This window comes from Tympanuchus pallidicinctus, unplaced genomic scaffold, assembly GCF_026119805.1.
Source record: "Tympanuchus pallidicinctus isolate F22 unplaced genomic scaffold, pur_lepc_1.0 scaffold21, whole genome shotgun sequence".
Taxonomy (NCBI): domain Eukaryota; kingdom Metazoa; phylum Chordata; class Aves; order Galliformes; family Phasianidae; genus Tympanuchus; species Tympanuchus pallidicinctus.
Window position 1 is genome coordinate 9434512 of NW_026294733.1, and position 5511 is coordinate 9440022.

Consider the following 5511-nt stretch of genomic DNA (forward strand, 5'->3'; position numbering starts at 1 on the left):
CACTGACAGGTGAGCTTTAAAAAACAGAAAATGAAATCAAAGCGAAAAACCTCTACGTCTAAAGTTAATTGCTTTCCTATGCAAACAGCTCAATTGGTTGCTCCATTTCTTCCTGCTGGTACCTAATGCACACAGGAAAAATGTCTGGAGATGTGCTCAAACAGAGCAGTTGCATGAGTTTTTTGCGGGTATTCTGTGGCTTAGAAGTTATATTCAAGGACAGATTCTACAACTTACTTAGATTTAGGTATCTGCAACATAACTCATTCTCTTGACTTAGACTACTTCTGAGAATGCAAGCCAGTTGCGTTCTGGAACTTGTCCTTCAGATTGGGCACTGAAGAGAAGATATGTATTCTATCTTATTCTTACAGAATTGCATTATTCTGCAAAATCATCAACAGCGTTTACTTGATCGTTTCAGCCTTAAGAGGTGTGTTGCATGTCTTTGTAAGATTTCTGTATTTTCTTGATCTGGAAAACCAAAATAGCAGTTTTTGAGCCATTTGAAGTGTAATGTTCTCCTAGTAATCAGCCTCCTAGTAATTGAGTTCTTCAGGGATATTTGGAAATGGTCACTTGAAATACTGAAGTGTTACATCTGCAAGTTGCAGAAATCTTATTATCTGTGCATCAGAATTCTGTTCTGTTTGCAGCTCTCTAATGTGTATGTGTAGTCATAACAGGAGCAGGCTCCGAATGAGAAGACAATGAACCTGTCAGCTTTCTAGTGTTTGAAAATGTTTTCTGTTTTATGGATGACATAAGCAATCCACTGAGAAGTATTTATGCATACCATGAATAGTAAATGCAGAAGCAAAATAAAACTTTTAATCCTACAAAACATATCATAATACTTAATAAACACTAAGAAACAAGATGCTTACAGTCAACTAACATATTTTAGGGTTTTTTTTGACATCTTCTGTAATTTGTTTAGGCATGCAGATGTCTGAATGGTAATAATGCTCACCATCACCTGTGTGTGTTGTTGCATCGCCTCCTACAGTGTGTGTGTATCATATTATAGAGGTTTCTCAGAGCAAAAATGAAGGGTGTTTTAGAGCTGAGGCAAGATCTCATAATGGGGATAATTGGATAATCTTTTGTACATATTATTCTTTTTTTTTGTGAAGTACAAATTAATATCTGCAGTCAGAAATGGAGCACAAGTGAAAACAAGCTCATTTCATGTTCTGCATACTGTCTTCAGTTACTTACTTTGCAGGTTAGCTTTAATGGGCAAAACTTGATAGGGCAGAACTTCTTTAAAACCTAAATGATCAATTTTTCAGAATTAGTCAGAAATTAGTCAGGAAGTGTGGCTTTCTGCAGAATGCTTAGGTGAGCTCAAGTAGCTAAAAAGCATAATGTGCTCTGTCAGTGTAGGTGGACACAGAATAGCTGCAGCTGGACAAGGTTTACAGTTTACAAGGCCTGTAATTCTTTGCAGGTGTAAATGTTTGCAGCTGTTAAGTCTACTGAAATTTATTTGCCTTCTGTCAGATCAGGAGGTTTTTGTAACCTTCTCGATTGTTAACAGAGGGAGCTATGGATTTTTGGCTTAGAACTTCTAGCTTTAATCTTTGCTTGCTACAACACCATTTGAACCACGGGGAAGGCTCTTCGTTGTGCACAGCAGGTAACAACATGCTGTGAGCTTTGTTCATGTAATTACTGGAAAAGGTCAGACTAAGAAGGACATGATCTCCTCAGGAGAAGTTGGCGGTAATGGGTAAGTAATTTAGCTCCCTGCAGCTACTGCAGGGAAGGCACTTAAATGGCACTGAAGGCTTTGCTTTGGTGTTTTGGCAGTTGAAGGCTATAATGGTGTCTTGCTTTGTTTGCACTAGTTAAAATACGAAAAAGAAACAAATAAGTCTCCTTAGTGATTATCACTGAAGTGCTTTTAATCTTGTAATAAGGAAAGACGAGTTTATTTTGTGAGATTAACTTTTTATTCTGCACTGGAATCTTGATGTGAATCTTGGCTTTTACTTACAGGACAGTGGTGCAATGAAGTACCACGGACGTAATTAAAGAAGCAAAATATAGAGAAGCATGTAGAATAGGGAAGTACTTAATTCTGTATCAGCTTGTTTATGGAAACAAAAACATTGTTTTTGTGTTGTTTGCAAATGCATGGTAGATGTTTTCAAGGTCACTGTTGGTATCCAAAGTTTATCTTCATCTCGTTGTTAGTTTAAACAAAGGTCAAGAGGGTTAAATAGTTAGCAAGAAGAGTCTGACAACATTAGTAAGATACTGTGCAAATCAAGACTTTGCTGTAAAAAAACCAATCAGGCAGAGATTTGTATTTATTACTTTTCCACCATGGACATAAATAAATGTAAAGTTTCTGGATGTAAACAACCAACATTTCAAAGGAAATTCCCAGGATTGAAACAAACAAACAAACAACAAAACAAACAAAAAACCCACAGTGCTTTAATAACCCGAACTGCTCTTTCAGGACATCATGACCAGAAAAACCATTTTATGGAACTGACATTGTTTAGAAAAAAAAAAAAAAAACATACATTAAAATAAACTGGCTAAAGTCTCTTTTTTGTTCAGTTTTCGGATTCAGACATTTTCTCTACCTAGAAAAACTGCAAAGTGATTTTGTAAAAGAACCATTTATTCATTTCCCATTTATTTTTTCTTTCCAAAGAACAACTGTTCTCTTCTTTTGAAATCAAAATATTGTTTGTTATTTATCAACTCCTGAAACTTAAGAAAAAGATTTTGTTTTAACAGATGGCACTCCATTTAAAGAACATAAAGATTTACAAAACACACATTTGGTGATATATTTCATTAGAAAGATATTCTGAATCTAAAATAGCATAATTACTAAGTATTGTGACTTTTTCAGAAGAGCTACATGAAACAACAAAAAGCCCTGCATGACCTGACAGTACATGACAAAAAGCAGTCATTACTCCTCTCATACATTTGGAATTTTTAAGGGAAGTTAGGTTGACTCCATAAAACTGCAATTTGAACTAAAGTAGGTCTAGAATTTATGTGCTGTACAGTATTTTATAAATCACACATTGTAGTTGTCAATTAAATGTCTTCAGAGAAAGTATTTGAGTATTTTGTGAGTGTTATCAGTTAGCTCTGGTTGGTGGTTTTTTTTTAAATTTATTTCTTCTGATTTTTAACATTTAACTCCTACTCTGGTGATGGTTTCAGGCATTACACAATGAATTAAGTCAACAAAATTCTTTTAGCCGGTATTCTTTTAGCCATTATTATTTGCTTATCTACCCTTTCCATTGCTTCTCCAATGCTGTCATCCTGCTGTGCTGATGTCTTCTCACTATTCCTATTTAATTTAACCAGTAGGGTTTTTTTGCTCCAACGTTGTTTTTAAAATTTTCTGTGCTAAGTCTGTTGTGTGATATAGTGAGAAAACTCACTATCATAACCTCTTGCCTTTGGTATAGCTGGCTTTATTGTGAAACTATGATGCTTAATCTTTTGTACGAATAATTTATTTCTGGCATACTTCATTTTAAATTAAATTGTTGTGGGTTTTTTGTTCACAGTATCAGGGCTTCTGGAAGCCAGATGAGTTCTGTCCACGCACATTTCTAGAACATGTTTGGCTAGGAAGTTTTTTAGGTGGCCGCTGCTGACTCACGTAGCACATGGTTTCTTACCTTATCTGCATTCTTATGTTGTACTTTGTTAAAGTTAAAATAAACTTTCTTGACAACTCTGGGCCAACTCAGCATTATGAAGGACAGTGCTTTAGGTGAACTCTTGATTTCATATTTTTTTTCCATGTAAGAATTTAGTGCCCTTCTTCTTTGAATGGACTTTCTTACAGTAAATAGCATATTTGTGTTCTCGTGCAGTTTTACTTACTCCAGGAATTGATTGGTGTGATGTGGCAAATCAAAATGTTGTGATAGGTTTAAATTCAATAATCTGTCTTTATTGAAGGGATACATGCAAAAACAAAATCAGACATTAAAATGAGCCTTGCTGTACTTATTTAAGAAAAAGGACAGGAAGATGACTTTCACATAATAGCAGGTCATTGAAAATCAGCTTAGTACAAGAATAAACTCACTGGTTTTGCTGGTATTGCTTTTATTGGTATTGCTTATTATTGTACCTTTGTCCTCCAAAGATATTCATCTTAAAATGATATTTTAATACACAAGCAACCTTTGCACACTAAGAGATCCTTCAGCATATCAATTACAGTAATGCAAAATAGGAATGCTGTTGGAATGCCAGCATAAGCAGTGTGTGTAGATGGGTGTGATAAAATTACATACTCTTATCTAATGAATTCTGGTGCCTACTACATCCACAAACCATTACTGACAAACTTTTCTGGCTCACTAAAGGCATATAACTTTGCTCCTAACATTTCATACAGCTTTCCCTTCAAAAGGCCTTTAAAGTAATAATAATTCTATGTCTGTCAACTCCATACTGATTGTCCTTAACATATTTTTAAAACTGTTGTCCTTTTGTATCATGATACTCATGATTAAGCCATGTGACATAGCATCACTGTAAATGAAGACTGGTATTTTTTAATCTTTGGTCTTTTCTGACAAATGTCTGGTTAACCCTAAGCACTGGAGAAACACAAGTGTACAAAAAGAATAGACATTTTTAACTAATATTACAAGAACTAATAATATATGGTGTAAAAAAGGAGGATCTAGATGTAAGACTGTTGAAAATCCTGGCATCATTTGAACTGTTTAACCAGAGTTCAAGAAAAATTCTGCAGAACAGACAAATTTTTTTAATATTAACTAATTTACATTGTATTTAATAGGCCTTCATAAAGTCATTCACCCTCCTAAAATCAAAAAAACCAAAGCCTTAGAATGTTTTGATTTAGCAATACAGATATTAAATGCATAGAGGTACAACTGGGAAGAATTAGGTGAGTGTTTTAGCAGTACAAAAGCAAAAGTGGCTATTCCTCTCTATTCATCAGGCCAAGGTGCACTGGGATAGAGTAAGATGTAATGAGTACAAGTCAGAACTCAGTAAAATCTAATCAGATTTCTTTTCATTGTGGAGATGGACAAATGCTGGAAAACGCTGCCCTTGGATTTTATGAATTCTCCATCACTGGAGATGCTTAAAACTAAAATAGATCTAATTGGACCTCATTTAGGAAAGAAATTAGATCTAGAATTAGTATGTTTTTTTTTTTTTTTAATTTTAAGATATACTTAACAAGAAGTCTATTAAATGACATACTTTGAAATAATTCCTTTTCAAATTGAACTGATATAAGAACAGAATAAAACTTGAACCTGAAATTCTTCATTATGGTTAAATTGTAGATGACAACAACCAATATATTTCACTGCAGATGTGAAATAATTGTAATTATCTCCTCTGAGGAGATTCCCCTGGACTTATAATTGATTATGCAGTCTGTTTAAAGGTCAGTGAAGTTCCTTTTCTTTAGTTTGTGTTGCTTAAAATGAAATGAAGTCTGCAGGTTTGACTACCATCGTC

At 34.3% G+C, this 5511-nt stretch overlaps 1 protein-coding gene across 1 annotated transcript in view; it reads left to right on the top strand.

The window, feature by feature from the left end:
* DOCK2 (dedicator of cytokinesis 2) overlaps positions 1 to 5511 on the top strand; it is a 153837-nt gene that overhangs the window by 56668 nt on the left and 91658 nt on the right. The gene's annotated exons all lie outside the window — the stretch shown is intronic.